Source organism: Chenopodium album, chromosome 12 (assembly GCF_948465745.1).
Source record: "Chenopodium album chromosome 12, dcCheAlbu1.1, whole genome shotgun sequence".
NCBI lineage: Eukaryota > Viridiplantae > Streptophyta > Magnoliopsida > Caryophyllales > Amaranthaceae > Chenopodium > Chenopodium album.
The window spans coordinates 44,259,788-44,279,215 of NC_137845.1; positions in this window are offsets into that span (position 1 = coordinate 44,259,788).

Below are 19,428 nucleotides of genomic sequence, written 5' to 3' on the forward strand. Positions count from 1 at the left end.
TATTTATATATATTTCGGATATTTTAATGTCAAAACTTTCCATATTTCTTTATTCTTTTCTCCAAGTAATTCCTTAATTCTTTTTTACCATAATTCTTCCTACATTCTCCTTCCATAATTCTTTAATTCATGAGCCTATAAATAGGCCCTTATACCTCTAATATTCCTTACACCAAAACCCAATTCTCTTCTTCGCTCTTATTCTTCTTTTCCCTCAACCTTTAATTACTTTTCTTTTCCTCTTTTCTAAAAGAAAATCAGCTTGTATCCTTTGAAACCAATTTTCGGGCATTTCTGGTCAGTTTTTGGGGTTTTGATGTTCAAAGAAAGATTGTTCCTCTCATAAAATCCTTGAGGTTAGGCTTAAGAATAATCCAATTCAGAGTTATATTGAAGGAGTTATGGCCTCTGAAAGTTTTGCCTATTCTTTCCAACGCAAATCCAATTCTCTTTAATCCTATTCCTTTATTTTCTTCATGGTTAGTTTTCTATGATATAAATACTTATTTCAAAGCTATAATTTTATATTAAAGTATTTGTAACACCCCCAAATCTCTTTGTCAAAAAAAAAAAAACAAAAAAGTACCCCCAAATCTCCCTCTACGAAAATACTAGTATAATACATATAATTATACCGTACATTATAGACTTAGGCGTATTGTCATCGCGTGATTACGCAAGGCTACTCAAAATACTTAACTCAATAACAAAACTTGCAGCGGAACTCAAATTTCTTTTATTAATACTTATAAAAATAGTAACATTGTTATGAGTACTCAAAATAAAGACGAGACCAACGTTCTTAAACTAGGTGAAGCAAATCCCGTGACTCCCATATGCTCATTCATGACTCCACCTGAAAATCGTCAACACTTCTTACCATTACGGTAAACAAGATGAATAAAAACAAATAGGGCTAAGTACGATAAGTGCAAGATAGTATAAACTCAATTTATTTGCAAACATGCTTTTAAAACCAATTCCAATAATTAATTCAATAATTCCAAAACTCATGATTGAAAACCAATTCTCAATATTAACAATTCAATAATACAATAAATATGATTATAAAACCAATTCCTCTTTATAAAACCAATTTACTCACCCAAGTGTGCACACCCCTCAAGCTAGTCTCCTACTATTTCAAGGTTATTCTTGAGGAAAGACCCGTTCATACAAAGTCCAAGGCCTTATCAAACCAAATCCATGTAGCGGGATTACTAACATGCTTGTAAAGCTGTAATTAAATAATAATTCAATTTATTCCTCCTTAAATAAAATCAACCTTTATAATAGGTTAAATCAAAACCTTTTTTATTCAATTCAATCATGCTTTCAAAATCAACCTTTTAATAAATACTTGAGAATAAAATCTCATATTATTAACTTTTCAAAATCAATAACTCTTCCTTTGAAAAACCTTTTATTTAATACAACAAACTTTTCAAATAAATTCTTTTATTTAAAAAAATGATAAATAATCCAAACCATAATTCAAAACATGATATAAAAATCAATCCTTTAAAAATACATATATTAAAACAAATATTAAAATCAATACCTCTACACATAATTTATTTCATAAATCATAATTCAAATCAATTTAATTCAATCACCAAAAAAATCATATAAAACATACTATTCAAACAATCATTTTCAAAAGTATCTAGCCACCTAATCGTACCTTGATTCTGAATATCAATCAACACTTCGCACTTTCAAAGTTTAATCACGAATACACCTTGCAAATAACATAACCATACGATTATTACAACATAAACTCAAATCTAACGTGCATGGACTGTAAAACTCTTTTAAAATAATACTTGTTGATTTGAAAAGTTGTTGAATTAAATAAAGGTTTGAATAACTAGTTGTTGGTTTTGAAAAGTTATTAATATGAGATATTATTCTCAAGTATTTATTAAAAGGTTGATTTTAAAAATATGTTGAATTGAATATAAAGGAGTTTTGAGTTATTCTATTATGAAGTTTGATTTTATTTAAAGAGAAATTTCATGAGAATTATTGAACTAATTATTAAAAAGCTTTACAAATATGATTATTATATTAATCCCACTATGCAGATTAATTGAAGATTATGGACTTTGTATGACCTAGTCTTTTTCCAATAATAGCCTTTAAATAGTAGGAGACTAGCTTGGGGAGTTTGCAAACTTAGAGAGGAGATTGAGTTTTTGAAAATAATTGATTTTATTAATCATTATTATCGAGTTATTTAAATCGTTGTGAGAATATTTGAGAATTGTTTTTGAATCATGAGTTTGGAATTTATTGGATTAATTATTGGAATTGGTTTTAAAATCATGTTTGCAAATAAATTGAATTTACATTATCTTGCACTTATCATACTTAGCATATTTTATTAATCCGTATTTCCTATTTGTTTTGGTTTGCGTTGTTTACCGTAATGGTAAGCAATGTTGACTATTTTCAGGTGGAGTCATGAATGAGCATATGGGAGTCCCGAGATTTTCTTCACCTAGTTTAGGAATGTTGGTTTTGTCTTTTTTTTTTTTTTTTTAATACTCATAACAATGTTACTATTTTTTATAAGCATTAATAAAAGAAAATTGAGTTTTCCGCTGCAAGTTTTGTTATTGAGTTAATTATTTTGTGTAGCCTTGCATAATCACCAACGGTAACGCTCCTAAATCTATCTCTACGGTATAATTATACGTATTATACTAGTATTTCCGTAGAGCGAGATTTGGGTGTGTTACAATAACTCTCCTAAAAGGAAATCAAAAGAAAAGTAAAGAAAAAATATGCTCTTGAAAGGACTTTTGCAAATGAACAAGCACAAATGGATGCAATTCTTTCTAAGCAAATAAGGAAGTGCACGTTTCAAGATATCCAAGGTTGATTGAAACATCAAATATGTTAAGCATAGAGAACTAATAAGACACAATTCACCTTCATCCCAAACAATCTTACCGAGTTCTCCCTACTAGTTTCAAATTCACCTCTAGTGAGCATCTCATTGATTCCTCGAAGGAACCGGAAAAGAAGAGATTTTAAGGCTACTCGACATCTTGACTATGCAAACCTCTCCATAGGCTTGACTTATATCTCCCTCCACTGACTTGTGACTCAACCACAAAGGTCAAAAGGTCTTGAAAAGGGTTATAACGTATATATGGGCGAAGAGGGTAAAGGTAGGCTAAAATTTGAAATTTGGTGGTATACCTAAATTGTGAAGCAAAGGGTGATCAATCCTCAACACCATAATCAAGTTATCACCAAACATAAACACCAACACCCCAAAGCTTATTCAAAGCAAAAATCACAAACATATATACAAAAAGCGTAAGAACGCTTCCCCCAAGCTTAAATAGAGCATTGCCCTCAATGCTCTAAACTAGGGAGATCACACTTACATCAAAATATTTTTGTGCTTTTTTTTTCATTTTCACTTTTTTATTATTTTTCAAAGCATTTACTTTTGCTTTCTTCTTACTTTGTCCTCGTCTCTTTTAACTATGGACGGCTTTATCAACTTTGCATTTGCCCTTATTCTCACAATATACACAACACAAACTTGATAATGAATTAATCCAAATATCCACACTTCAAATGCAAATATACACCAACAATTGAAGAACTATAAACTTCACAAAAACCAAGAATGGAACCAAAAATGAAACAAATGGCTAGAGAGCTAGAGATATGGCTAGAAAAGAGGGTATAAGACTCAAATGGTTAGCAAGGAGGCAAATGTAAACCCAAAATCAAAAACACAAAATCTAGTCCTGGTAAAGGAAAAACTACCACCCCGAAAAGATGCCTTTGTCCTTCCCAAATGGTTCGGTCGCGATCTCGGGAGATAAAAGTCACGTTCTAGATAAAGTAAGTGATAGTCAAGGATCTATGTGCCACGCATACAAGATATGTTGAAAGCTAAAAAAAATTGAAACCTCACATGGTTGTAGGAAAAAACCCACTATTAGCTTCAAATCCACTATAGGAAGAAACTTCATCTTACCACAAACAAGTAGACTAGAGTTTCAAGGTCCCAAAAGTTCTAAATACACTACCTTAGCATACTCTATCTTAGAATCAACCAAGCATATTCTCAAACCGTGCACAGCATTACCATTTAAGAAGAAAAACATTCAACTATATAAGTCTAAAAGTATTATGTCCTAAGCAAGAATAAAACAAAGGCACATTGCAAAATTTGCCTTGATAGAAACAAAAATCATTTTGGAGTTTTTTTTTTCAAAATAAAAGAACATGGAAATGGATATACAAATGTGCATGGAATATATGAATCAACATCTCACCAAACCTGATAGAATACCCTCCCCCAAGCTTGAATGAGACAACATGCTCAAACATAAATCAAATAATCCATGAGAGGGGAAGAGAAAGAAATCAAACTAACAATACCAACGCATGTCCAACAAGTCATTAACCACTAGAGAAAGAGTAAGGCAAGATAATACCAGATATTAGGTGGGTGAAAATACCCGCAAATGACCCAATTAAACCTTTCAAAGCTAATTTCCTCCACAGCTATGCCTTGTTTGCCACATGCTAGTAAAGAGGAGTCAAACTTCCTTGATTCTTGATCCAAACCAATGCACCAAAGTATATCGAGTCATGTACCTAGCAAAAGGCACACAAACATTTCCATGAAAGAAAATCTATTCTAGAAAAAAAAGAAAATAAAAGCAAAAAAACACGGGTTACTTCCCGAGAAAGGCTTGCTTAAGGTCCAAGCTTGACCGCTCTACTAAATAATATTGCAACGATCGCAAGAGCTTATCAACTGCACTACTACACATTTCATAAGAAAGTGATCAAATAAAAGGCAGGTAACAAGCTTAGTGCACGCAAAAGAAAGTGAAGAGGGAGTTGTCACAATGAAGAAAAATCAAAAGAAAATTCAAGAAAATACGAAGAATAAGAACAAGAATAGAAAGGCACACTCTCTTCACAAAAATCTTTTTGTTTGACAAAAGATCTCTTCTCCTCAATAATCAATTAGTTGGGAGCTTGAAAATCGTGAATAGAAGGAGGGTCCCGAAGAGGCTCTTTGACAAAAGAAGGGAGGGACATAGGATAGTAGGGGATATGGTTAAATTTCCTTGAAAAGAGGACATGAGAATAGGGGATAGGAGAAATGGTCTTACAAATGAACTCTTCCTTACCAACATGCCTCAAGGTGAGCATGGAAATCAATCATAGAATCTTCAAAAGAATAAAACTCATGATCTCCATCTCCCTCAAACATCCAACTTCCAAGAGAAACTACATATCCCCTCCATCATAGAAATAAACATCAACTCCCTCAACATCCTTAAAGCCCAAAATCTCAAAACTATGCATGAATGGATGTAAATTCCTTTCAAACTCATCTCTCTTCCATGAAGCATTCTCAATGAACTCATTCAAAATATGAGTTTTCATTTGACACTCAAAGAATACATTGGACATAACTTCAAATGAGTTCAAATACTCATGGCTAGAAGAATCACAATCATGCTCTTGAGACTCATTACACTCAACATAAGAAGGGGAGTTTAGATTCACAAAACCATCATCATCATCATCATCACTCTCAACTCCCTTCCCTTCACTCCTATGCTCAATAATAGGATCCTCACACACTTTTGGTTGCTCATGAATATCATCATCATCATCATCCTCAACACACACATTGGATTTGGAAATTTCACAAACAATCATCAAAGATGACTATTGGCTTTCTAGCTCTGCACGTCTCTTTCTTTCTCCCTCAAGACGCCCCTCACCCTTTTTCATCATCTCCAATTGACTCCTCATAGACTTAATAATCATCTCCTTACTAGGCCCAAGCTCATTATCAACTCAAGGCGCCCAATTTGAGATTCAAAAATAACAATAAGAAATTCAAAAGGTGTAGAAGGTTGAGGGTCAACAAAAAAAGAAGGAGTACAACCCAGATTAGAAGAATCAACATCAAAATCATGAGCATATTCATCACATTGGGGAGTAGGGACACAATCAAGCATATTAGATTTGTTATTGAGGGAACAAATCACATCACAAGAAGGGATAGTAAATAATGAAGAATATTGAAACACACCATTAGCATCAACTTGAGCATGTACCTCATCATCATGAGCAAAAGAGGAAATAGATTTGAAAGCACTTGTTCTAGGTTCACTCATGGTATCATGTGACAATTCATGAGAATTCATGCTAATATAATAAGAATTAAGACATTGCACGTCCATATTAGGATCATGATTACCCCTATTATAAACATCCCATGTAAACAAAACATAAAAATCTCAAGCATCATCAATTAACAATGCTCTAAATTCACCATTATACATGATTTCAACTACATCCCTAGTTTGCTCATTCAAACTAAAATAACAAATCTCACAAGCCTCCCAAAGATTACAAAAATTATAATCAATAAATCCCTCAAGTCTATTGAAATATTAACAAAAAGGCTCATTATCATATTGAGGAAATAACAGACATGCCATTTTTTCACAAAACAAACAAAGATCAATTAAAAGAAAAGTATATACAAAGACCTAGACTCAAGCAATAAAAAACACTCAAACATAGACACTGTTCCTCAGCAACAGCGCCATTTTGATATAGGGTGAACTAGGTCGTTGACTTATCCTCCCTAGTGTCAAACAAAATTAATAATCACTTAACAAACCTAAATACAAGTATAGAGGTAAGTCAAGGGTCGAACCACAAGGAACAGTTATGCTCAAGTATTTACAATTAATGCTTAAGCTAGGTAGAAGTAATGAGGTAAAGAGGTAAAACCAACCAACTACTAAAACAAACAACTAAACAAATGAAACACTAGGGAATGAGGATCAACAAGTAATCATGACAATTGCAACAACTTGGGAAGAACATACCAATCAATGGTTGTGAAGACTAATAATAAGAGCTATCAATCGGAATCAAAGAGCTATCTCCTAATCGTTAAGCTAGGGTTCTCTACGAATAACAAACTAGGAGAATCACAATCCAAACCAATCAACAATTGCAATCCCTATATCAATGGTTCGTGTCATTAGAAATTACAATGCAATCTAGCATAGTTCTCAAGGCCTAATCAAACCAATCAACAATTGCAATCCCTAAATCAATGGTTCGTGTCATTAGAAATTACAATGCAATCTAGCATAGTTCTCAAGGCCTAATCAAACTACACACATGCAAACTTACATTAATCATTTTAATCTCGTTAAACAATCAACATAATTCCCAAATTAATCACAATCAATCAATCATACAAGTTTCACCCAAACCCTAGCAAAACAACTACTCAAAAATCATCATAAAATCAACAAGCTAGTAATGAATTAAAGAATCTAAAAAATATAAAGAACAACTACACTAATCATGATTTAATCCTCAAAATCAAATCAAACAAACATGAATCTAAACAAAGCAAAAAAAATGAGATAGATTTATAAATCCTCATTGATTGATTATGGAGATCTTCAATAAAATTGTCACCTTGAATCTTCAATCTCTCAAATCACCAATGAAATCTCTCACGTTCTCTTGTTAAATCTACTCCTAAACTAACCCTAAAACTAGAGAGAGAAACTCTCAATTAAGCTAAGAAAATGAGATCTTATATTGCTTAATGAATTCCTCCTAGATGAAATAAGAACAAAAGTTATTTATAGTATAAAGAAAATAAGGCAAAAATCCCGAAATAAATAAAGTTGAGCGTGCCCTCACTTGAGAATGCACGCCTGCAATACTCACTCCTACGCAAGAATAAAGCGCGCCTACACTGGCTGAGGTTTGTCGTGGCGCGCTGGATGCTGCCGTGACGCGGAGGTGGCCGTGTTGTGGTGGTAACTACCGTGTCGCGCCACGCTTGTCGTGTCGCGACGATTCTTTCCTATGCACTCACGCTGGTAGAATAGGGGACTTTCCTTCGGTGCGAAATTCCTGTGGATTGTGCGCTCTTCATGATCAAAACTATGCATGACAGATTCAAATGGACTTGATAGTGGGTTTAACACCATATTTTCTTGTGAGCGCAACATGCGAGCGTAATAACTTCTTGGAACTAGTCATCACTTGCTCCATTAGCTTCCATGAGCTAAAGCTTTGCACCAAAAGGCCACTTCCAACTCGGAGAATCATCGTGACGGGTATCAAGCTTCTCCTTAAACTTACAAACAAAGAAAAGGAACAAATAAAAGGGAAAAACACTAGAAAATCCACAAAAGTGGACAAAAACACAAAATAAGCAAGAATAAGGAAATTAAAGAGAAAATGAATAAAACTAAGCATTTATTAAAAAAGAAACCTATGAAAAGAAGGTAAAAGTAACCTAAAAAACTCATCAAATGAGTGCCATAAAGGGAAAGCATCATTTACTATTCCTGTTGATTTCATTGTGCTTGAGATTGCGGAATATTACAGTATACCTATCATCTTAAGGAGACCATTCTTAGCCACCTCGGGTGCCTTGATTGATATGAAGGGTGGCCTTATTACTTTGCATGTTGGTAATGATAAGAAAGTTTTAAGCTCAAGTCAATGCATGATTCTTTATCTTATATGAAGGGTATCATGTGTATCAATTCACCTCCTTCAAATGACAATGATTGCATGTTTGTGTCTTCTACTAACGACATTCTTATAGCTTGTTATAATGTTCCTATAAGTGTTGAAAGCAAGTTGGTTAGTGAAGATGTCAAGGAGCCTTCAAGGCTTAAAGATGGAGACGTGATTGAAATACCTTTATGGTTTGAGCTTTCATTGCAGGATGATGAGCATAGTTCTCCAAGTATTTATGGTGTGAAGTCGCTCACTCAAAGAAAGAAGAAGCAAAGGAAGAAAAAGATAGTTCCCAAGAAAAAGAAATAAAAGTTGAAGCATAACAAGTTAGATCCGATTTCTATTATTCAAGATTTTTTTTTTTTTTTGAAACCTCTACTATTCAAGATGATATGTCTCATTATGTGGTTTAGCTTGGCAATGACTTTACTCTATCTACCAATTTGGACAAAGTGGTTTTCTTTGATCCTCCATGATTTGGAGGAGACGTTGAGCTAACAACGTTAAACAAAAGCGCTTACGGGAGGCAACCCGAATTCTCACCTCTTTTCTCCTTTTTCTTTTTCCTTTCATTCTTTTATTTTAATTTCCTTTGTTTTCCTTTTTCCTTACTATTTTACTAGTGTTGGTTTGATTGTAGGTTGATTCCGTCTCTAAGTGAACAATTGTGTTGAGGAATGAAGATTTTAGTTAACAGGAGTCGAAGAGCTTTGAGTGAAGTAGAGGAGCGGGCTCTCTACGCCCTTAGATCGGCCACGGGGGTACTTAAAGCTTAAAAGTGAAAAACAAGGCAGAATAAAGCTTAAGGTGTGAACATGGAAGCCGCGGGCGCGGGCCCTGTTCAGGTCTAAAATGTCATATTTAGATCAGTAGCTAGCCGCGCCCTAATCGCGTTTAGGCTGCTGGCGCGGAGAAATTAGAGAGACTGCGGGCGCGGCGATCATGCAAATTCGAAAGCTGAGTTTTAAGGAAGATTTAAGCCGTGGGCGCGTAGAAGGAGCGGGCACGGAGAATTCGGCCACGGGCGCGGACTTGGTTTTGACTCTTTTAGCCGGTTTGCTTTCTTTCTCTCTCCTCTCTTTACACTCTTTTTTCTCACTCTTCCTTCTCTCAAACCCTAACCCCCAAATCACTTACATTCATCATTTTCTTCAAATTTTTGCACATAAACTACCAAAATAAATCACTTTTCTCCATATTCATCATCTTTACTTCAAATTTCTCGCAATTTTTCGCGATAATCATCTTCATTGCACTTTTTGAGGCTCCATCAAGGGTGAGTACGAGATTGATCTTTAGGTTTGATTTGAAGCATCAACTTTGGTATAATCCTAATCTTTGTTTTATTTTTGTCAGTTTCTATTATGCAAGGATTTGGGTTTAGCTTGGTTGATTGATATTTTGATGAATTTGGGTGACATATTTTTTATTTTGGTTTGTGATTTGTGTATGATTTGATTTTTGTTGTTATTGATTGTTCCTATTTGTTGTTGTTGTTTGGATTTTTGTTATTGATTTGTTTGGAACGGGTACTTTCTAGTTTTTGGTAGATTTTTGAAGGAGTGTTGTGGAGTATTGATCATAGTAGTGTTGCTTTAGGTGGTGTTAGGTGTTGCTCTAGGTGGTAGTATTAGTTGTTCTTAGTGGTTTTGATTTGTTTGTGCTTTGGCTTAGTGTTGTGCAAGTTGATAAACATGAATTTGATAAGAAAGATAAAGAGTAGAAAGCATAATCCTCACCAACCACCGGCCAATCTTTTCAAGGCCAATCCTCTCAAGGACAAACCAGAAGAAAATGCTCCACCTCAACCTCTTCCCCCACTCAAATTCTACAACCGTTCCAAACACACTTCCATCTACAATAAAATGAAAGAAAGAAAATTTCGACCATCTCGCCTCTATTGTAAGCCCCACATGATCGAACTTGGGATTGATTCCGATCTTGAGATCCTTTTCCATAATCTTCTTTTGGAGACATTTCTTGATACTTGTCATCGCACTTACCTTGAGCCAACTATTAAATTCTTCTCCTTATTTGAGAGTAATAGGTTGGGCGATTATGACAACCAAAACACCTTCCAATTATTTAATGTCAAGAAAACCATGAGCCTCCATGATTTCAATGTTGCCCTTGGTTTTAACCCCAATGCTGATATCCTAGAACCACTTTATTCTAACCTGATTGGATATAATGAAGTTTCTTGGTGGTGGACTATTTCTATTAAGGATGAGTTCAACTCCAAGAAATCTATAGCAAGTGAAATTGTTCACCCGGCCCTTCGAATTTTGTATAGGATCCTCGGGTATGCAATTTTCAACAATCAAGATCTCGGAGAGCTTTTGAGGGAAGAAATTTTGTGTCTTTGGATGGCAACAAAGGAGGATATAGGTCAAGGGTAAATTTTGGGTATATTTTCATAGAGTGTTACAAGTCCATCATTAAGGGGCCGAAAACCGGAGAGATTCATTATGGGGCTTTGATTACAAGGTTGGTCAAGTTTTTCAAGAAAGAGGAGTACGTAAGGTCTTGCACTCCGATTGGTGGTAGTGAGGAGTTATTTTTGGACTAGAAGCAACTCTGTACTTTAAGTTTCATTACCGGTACCTCCGGATGTTTACTATTGGCTTGTGCCTAAGGAGCATCGTTATTTGCTTCCAAACTCGGCTTCCAGCTCAATCACTCGGGCGGCTAGGAATGTTTGGAGGATTCCCAAGGACAATGGCCAAGTGGAGGTTTCTATGGAGGTTGATGAAGAGAATGATGATGGTGGGGATAATAATGATGACGATAATGGTGGTGAGGATGGTAATGATAATGATGATGGAGGTAATTAACAACAACAACAACAACGACAACAACATCAAGTATCCAACCAAGATTTGGCAGCCTTGCAAGCACAAATGAAGAGCATGCAAATTGGCTTGGAAGGCATGTTTGGGCAAGATTTGGAGGCTATGCAATATCAAATGGAGAGCATACAATATGGCATGCGAGGAATTATAGAGATGCAACAAGGTATGTTTCTCCAACAACAAGCTTTGTATGATGCAAGCGTCAACCATGGCAAAGTCACCCCCGCAGTTAATTATCCGTAATTTCTGCTGTAGCACGGTCCTGTACCATCTCGAGGGGGGGTGATAGTAAGCCTACATATCCATTTTGGCAAAGTCTGCAAGGACCTACAACCGAGTTGCGCTCTTTTCCGGATGAGCACCGTAATTATTATTACCGTGTGCCCGGTGGAAGCGACTATAGGGGTGATCCTAACTACCCCTATGTCGATCCCACTCACCCCGCCCCTCTTGAGTACCCCGCAATTTACTCCATTGATCTCTTAGAAACAAGATAACTTTCGAAGTCATTATGGTTGGCCACCCGGTTATACTGGGGGATGGGATCCTTATGGAACCTGATCCGGATTTTCCTGTGATAGGGAGAATGATGATAGTGGGGCTGGTCCTGGTGGCTTATAGTCCCCTAAGTGTGATTTTTCCTCCATCCCTTTATTTTGTGTCTTTGCTTTATATGATGAGATGTTCAGATGATTTCTTTCTAGCTTAGGGGGACTTTCGTCCTTGTTCATAAAGTGGTGTGGGTGTCTTTAGCGTGCTTGTAATGGATATGCTTGTTGTCTTCTCGCTTTAATTTGTTGTGCATGTCCTTCTTTTCTCCCTTGAGGATGTTATTGGTTTTGTTTTGATGATGATGTTTCTTGATGATGCTTTTCTAGTTAGTTTATAGTTTTATTTTGTTGATTTTGTTTTGATGTTGCTAACATTTTTATTTGTGTATAATCTATTTTCTTTCTCGCATTTCCATGTAGATCTTGCCATGCCTTTTGGAGCAACATGGAGGTGTAAGCTTCCCTACGTTTCTTTTATTAAGTCTACAGTTTTTTCACCACATATCCCTGAGTTTTTTGTTTATTCACCATATACCCATAAAATTTTTCAAATTCACATATACCCCTAACTTATTACAAAAATTCACTATATACCCCTAATGAAAATAAGATGAGTGGAATTTGGTTAATTATACCTCGAAACCACCTTAGATATCTCCCCCTCATCCCCAAAATCACTCCTCTTCTTTTTCCAGCCCCAAAACCACTCCAAATCTCCATAACCATATTTGTATGATTGATTTTGAGGATAAAAAAAGGAAATTTAGGGTGGTTTTGGGGGTGGGGAAAAGGAATATGGGTAGTTTCGGAGGTAGGGGAGTATATTTAGGATGGTTTCGGTACATAATTAGCTCTAATGATTGACAAAATTAAAAATCATTAGTCATCAAAGGTATATGGTGTATTTTTGTAAAAACTCGGGGGTATATGATGAATTTACAGAAGTTCAGGGGTATATGGTGAATAAACAAAAACTCAGGGGCATATGGTGAAAAACCCGTTAAGTCTAGCTTGGATCGCTTGGTGAGATCTTCTATTTTTCCCTCTTCATTTTTCTTTCTTGTTTGCTTAGATTAGGAATAGATTAGGAAGGAGTTGAACGGTTCAAGGATGTATGCTCTTAACACCTAGTGTGTTTGGGATCGTTGACGTTATGATCGAACGATTGTTGTTTGTAGATTGGGATTAAATTGCTTATGCTTATGTCCTTTTACCTTCTCATTCTTTCTTTGCTTTTCCTTTTTGTTTTATGCAACCTTGATCAAGGAAAATTTTGCAAAATGTGTTTTTCTACAACTCTATGTTTGGACAATTAATATTGAACTTGTGTTTTTGAATGATTTCCTTCTTAGTGGTACATGTGTGCATGATTTGAGTGTATAGGTGGTTGATTGTAGGATATTGCATTATAAGGTAGCCGGTCTAAGAACTTTAGGGTCTATGAAGCCTTAGTTCATTGAAAGTGGTAAGATGGTGTTGCTTTTCATAGTGGATTTGATACCTTTGAGTTGGTATTTGCTACAAAATATCCCTAGTAAGGTATATTGTTCTAGCCTTCATCATTTTTGTTGAGAGGCATTTTGGATTCTTATTTATGCATGTTTTAATCATTGGTTTGTCCACTAGCTCCTAAGATCGAGACCGAGCTACTTTAGGGGATGAAAAAGGCCATTTTCATTTTCTTTTATGTTCCTTTTATTTAGTTACTTTTTTTTTTTACATTTACCTTACCCCTTTGAGCTTACTTCCATTTATTCTGTTACTGGCCACATTCCAAGCCTATCGACCTTTACCTTTAGATATGAAGTTTAGTTTGGTTGGAAGCTTGTTTTGTGTATAGTTTGGATTTTTGGTGGTTATGTTCAAATGTATGGCAAGTTTGTGATATATGCAAGAAGAACAAGAAGTGTGAAATAAAGGGTGCACAATGTTTGTTTATGAGTGTTATGCACTGAGAAAAAAAAAACAAAGAAAAGAGAAATGCAATATGAATAAGAAAAAGAAAAAAAAAAGGAAAACAGAAAAAAGGAAAATGCGATCACTGTTTATATAAGTTTGGAATGTCATGATTTGCGCCAATGGGATCTTTGTCATGATTCATTTTCCGAGTTTATGCATTGAGGACAATGCTTTGTTTAAGCTTGGGGGAGCGTTGCTTTGCTTAGTGTTAAAGCTAGGTATATTTGTTGAATAAGCTTAGGGGAGATGGAATTTATGTTTAATAATTGGTGACTTCTTAAGTTTTTTTTGAGAGATGGCCACTCTTTCGCTTCACTTAGGAAATACCATCAAATTTTCAAATTTTTACCCCACCTTTACCCTAAGCTATGGCATTATAACCTTGCAAAGTCCTTTAGACCTTAGAGGGTTGAGTCACAAGTCGGTGGAGGGAAATGGTTTACAAGCCTATAGAGAGGAATGTGCATAGCTAAGACGTCGGGATAACCTTATCATGTTTTTCATTTCTTCATTTTTTTCCGGTTTCTTCGGGGAATCATGAGGAGCTAACTCGAGGGTTGATTTGAAGCTAGTGGAAAGACCGATAAGACTAGTGGGGACTAAGGTGGATTGAGTCTCCTAGAGTTCTCTATGCTTAGCATGTTTTATGTTTCAATCAACCTTTGACATCTTATAGCATGCATATATATATTGTCTAAGAAGTTTTTCATTCATTGGAATTTGCTTCCTCTACAATTGTCTAACTAAGAGTTCTTGGTGTATTTCATTTCTTGATTCTTATTGCTTTGCCTTGACTTTGGTTGCTAGAGTTATGGGTTAAACTCTTTTGGAAACCCTTACGAGACCTCACTCGTTCTCATTAGCGACTTTGGGGTTTTAAGGGCTTGTTGTAGCTAAAAACAACTGTGATTCCTAAGTTAGTGAGTCTTAGTGTATATTCTTGTCTCTCTTTTCCTTTTTCCTATTTGACTAAGACCTTTTTTTTAATTGTTTGCTTTTGCTTTGCTCGAGGACGAGCAAAAGTCTAGCTTGGGGGAATTTGATGAGTGACATATATGACACTAATACGGTAATCTTTTAGAGCATTTTTCCTTATTTTCATAGCTTTCTTTGCTCAGTTAAGTTTATTTTCCTTAGTTTCTCTTACCCTTGCTTATTTCGTGTTTTTCTTTATTTTATTTTGATTTTCTTATGTTTCCCTTCTATTTGGCTCTCTTTCTCTCTTATCTCCTTTCTTTGATGACTTTTGTAGGTACTTAAGAAGTTAGCTTTAGATTGGGATCAAGAAAAGCTACAAGAAACAAAGCAAAGGAAAAAGCAAGTCCCTTGCACACCAATGGAGAGAGCATGGAGAGGGTGCGTAGCATTTCTAGAAGCCGCGGGCGCGAGCTCCATAGGCTGTGGGCGCGGCACCTATGCACTGTTTTTGGCAAAATGAGGCAATAGCCCCCCGCGCTTTGGCCGCGAGCACAGCAGAGTTAGAGAGGGCGCGAGTATTTAGAGAGACCGCGGACCCCTGAAGCAGCTTGGGAGCAGGGTATTTGTCGCGCCCTAGCCACAGGCGCGACCGAAGATGCCGCGGGAATAGGCTACAGTAGCCGCGGGCGCGGAATTTCCTCAGACAACCCGCGAAGGTTGTTACACCCTCTGTACCCATTTTTCCACGCTCGCGCCAATTATAGGATAGGGTGTGGCTGATGACTTTCCCTCCTTTGCTTATATATACTCTTGTAATTCCTTTGTAAGGACCAACTTTTGATAACTTCATTTGCTTAGTTTTTAGAGGGAGAAAGTCAGAGAGAAAGTAGAGAGAAATTAGTAATAGAAGCTTTTAGATTGGTTATCTATTACAACATTGCTTTAATCAAGTTTGGATTTCCTTCAATCAATGTTATTTTAGTGAGATTTTCTTCCTTTAATTCTTCTATATTGCTTTAATCTTTAGTTTTTGATGTTTGACAATTATTTTGCTTAGTTTAAATTCTTGATTAGTTGTTTAATGATTTGAATTTCTCTTTGATCTTTATTTTCTCTTTGATTGGTTTAATATGGTGAAGATCATGATTAGATTTGTTTTGTTTCTTGAATTTATGACTATTAGTGAGTAGGTTTCTTAGCTAGGGTGAAGGGGAAGCATGTTTCATTAGTTTTTTAATGTTAATTTGGGGAATTTGATCAATGGATTATTGTAATTAATTGATTGATGAATTTGTGCATGTGTTTAGCATAAAAGGATTGATCAACCTTGAATTCTAAACTTGATTGCATTGATAATCTTGATGACATGACCAATTGATTTGAGATTGTTAATTTTCATCTTGTTTGATTTGTGATTCTACTAATTTGTCATCCATAGAGGAAACTTAGCTTGGCAATTAGTCTAGCTAGATAGCCTTTTGAACACTTTGAATAATGCATTTATCATTAGTCCTTGCAACACTTGTTGGTTCAATTTGCCCAAATTAGCACCTCTATCATGATTTCATGTGAAACCTAATCCCTAGCATCTTTATTATTGATTTTTCGTAAAATATTTGCTTTGTTTGATTGGTTTACTTTCATACAATTTCTTCGAAATTGCTTGACTTTAGGCTATAGCAATCATCTCCCCATTCTTCGTGGTTCGAATCGGACTTACCCTATACTAGGAGTAAGTGTGTTATAAGTTTTGTTTGACCTAGGAGGATTAGCCTACTACCCTAGTCCACCTCACGTCAATAGCTCTGTCATAACTAGTTGCAAACTTATAAACACTTTGTTTCCTTTGATAGGACATAATTGATAGTATTCATATTTGACATTCTTAACTAAATCTCTAAATGTTTTAGGAGCAATTCGATCCTTCAAGGCCTGAATTGCCCCAAAAAAACCCCAAGTTAAGAACATTCAAGTCAGGACTATTTGGAAGTTGACAAACTAGCCTAATGTCTTTACATGTTGCTTGAACTACTGCATGCTATGAATTCTGCATCATTTGCTAGTATATATGTGTGGCTTAGCATTGTCTTACTAAATGTAGATTGGCCCTTGTTCATCGATCAGCTTGCCACTTCACTTGAATGGCTAGCAGCACCTTGTTAATTAACATGTTTCTGTACCATATTTTTGTAACTGAATTTACTGGCTTCAGTTCTAAAGTACCTAATAGTCGATTTTGGCTTCTTCTCTTTGTTGGAACCTACCTTGCAAATGAGAAAATACCCAACCATGAAATGTACACTTCCCTATGGCATTGAAACGTGGTCTTTCTACTATTGCAAGTAACATGGATTTCCTTATGAACCTTTTGCTTTTACATGTTCTGTATGGTTTAAGTTCATTTTGAAGAAGGTAAAATTTTTGGTTACCCTTAGTCATGAAAAACAACTTTTCATGGACATGTATAACGTAGCACATGCCAGAAAATTATGGTTGTTCTTCCAATTCGCTTTCTTTAAGTGCTTGCAAACACCATTTGCTTGATGCTTTCATATATAAGTGTTGGCTTCAATGCATTACAGTGTGGCTTTATCAAACCTGCTTTTATTAGTCTATATATGAACTACTGACTTTGATAAACCAAGAGCTATTGCAAGTGCTTTAATGTTACTTTGTTGTGATATGGAATGAGCTTGACTGCGCTCAAACTTATGTACTTCTCTTTGTTCCACACTTGGACTTGTTGTTGTTGATATTGGTGCTTTCTCCTTACATAACTTGTTTCTTTGTCGCTGACCATAGCCGGTGAATACTACTACGTGAGTAGTTGAACATTTCTCTTGCTTCCTTCATTGCACCTTTGCGAATTGTTCCATATTCCTGGGTTTAGCTAATCAACCATTCTACCATCAGTTTCCTGTTGTCATTGTTGGTCATTTACACTTTTGATTTACTCTGCACATTTCGGATACCAAATAGTTCGGTTGTTCCTACCAAACTAAAAGGTAGAAAAGGATAAATGTGAGATGACTCTCCCTTTTGGTTTGGTGGGACACAATTTAGGGGACCAAAATGCGTAAAATGTGGGTTTACTTTGACACTTATTGCCTCCAAATTTGGATAGAAGAGGCTGTGAAAAGGATAAATGTGAGACAACTCTCCCTTTTTGGTTTGGTGGGGCACAATTTAGGGGACCAAAGTGTGTAAAAAGTGGGTTTACTTCGACACTTATTGCCTCCAAATTAGGATAGAAGAGGCTGTGAAAGCTTCTCTCCTCATTTATGGACACTTGGTGACATGAATCAACCAAAATCTCGATGATGAGGCAATTTTTCTCTATGGTTTTAAAAGGGTTGTTATTTAACGCCCACAAATTACTCAAAACGCCCGCAAAATTACAAAATAATTACGATATTACCCTTGACTCTATTTCTTACCCTCTTCAACTCTATTTCTTATCTTCCATCCCTTTCATAACTCTAACTCTCAAAATCGAGCTAAAGTAAACTCTACCACCACCGAACACCGCCACGGTTACCAGCATCAACACCACCGCCAGTACCACCAACACCCAACACCACTACCACCACTATCATACTTTTGCTGATGAGTCGGAACAGGACACTGCACAATTTAGATCCCTAGTTCATGAGGTTCTACAACGCGACCCCGGTTTTGTGCGGAGTGTGAACCGAGTGTTGTTTGCGGAGCTTCACCCTGAAGAAGGAGATTACGAAGAACCTGAGATAAACGAGACAACCAGGGGTCGACCACAAGGCCAGCAGTGGTCCTCGTCTACTAGACGGGATGCAAGTGGGTTCGAGCACATTCCGAGCAGTCGTAGTCGTGGTCGTGCTCGTGGGCGAAGTCGTGGTAGAAGCAGGGGTCGTTCTACATCCAGCTCCGGTCGTGGAATATCAAATGAATCTGTAAACATGAGGACGCCACCTGGTATAAATTGTTATTATTATTAATATTTTTGTACATTACGTAATGAATGGCGAATATGTAATTAATGCGTTGATGATGTATTTACAGGTAATCAGATGAACATCGACGAGTTTTTGTACGTCGATTGGTTTCCAAATGTCATGTTGCCGTATTTGGAAGGATGGGTAGACCCTATCGGTGATGGCAACTGCGGATGTCGTTGTGTTGCAGAATTCTTTTGGGGTAACCAGGAGGAATGGATATTGGCCAGGACTGTGATTGCGAATGAGATAACCAGGCATCCTAACGTCTACTCTCACATTTACGGTGATCAATTGGAAAATGAGGTTTGTCGTATCACGTGGACTGGTGGTAGGTGCACAGGCGACCATTGGATGGCAGTGTTTCAAGACTTGTTCCCGATCGCAAATCTGTTCAACGCTGTCATTATGCTATTCGGTACAGGCATTGATGGTGTAGGTGTGTATCCATGCATCACTGTGTTACCGTGGAGTGCCCCGTCCACTTCCACGGGCCCGAGTAGGGAGCTTGCACTACTAACGGTGGGGAACTATCACTACGTGCGGTTGCAAATGTCTCCTAATTTCCCTGTTCCCCCAATAGCCGGATTTTGGTATGACGTT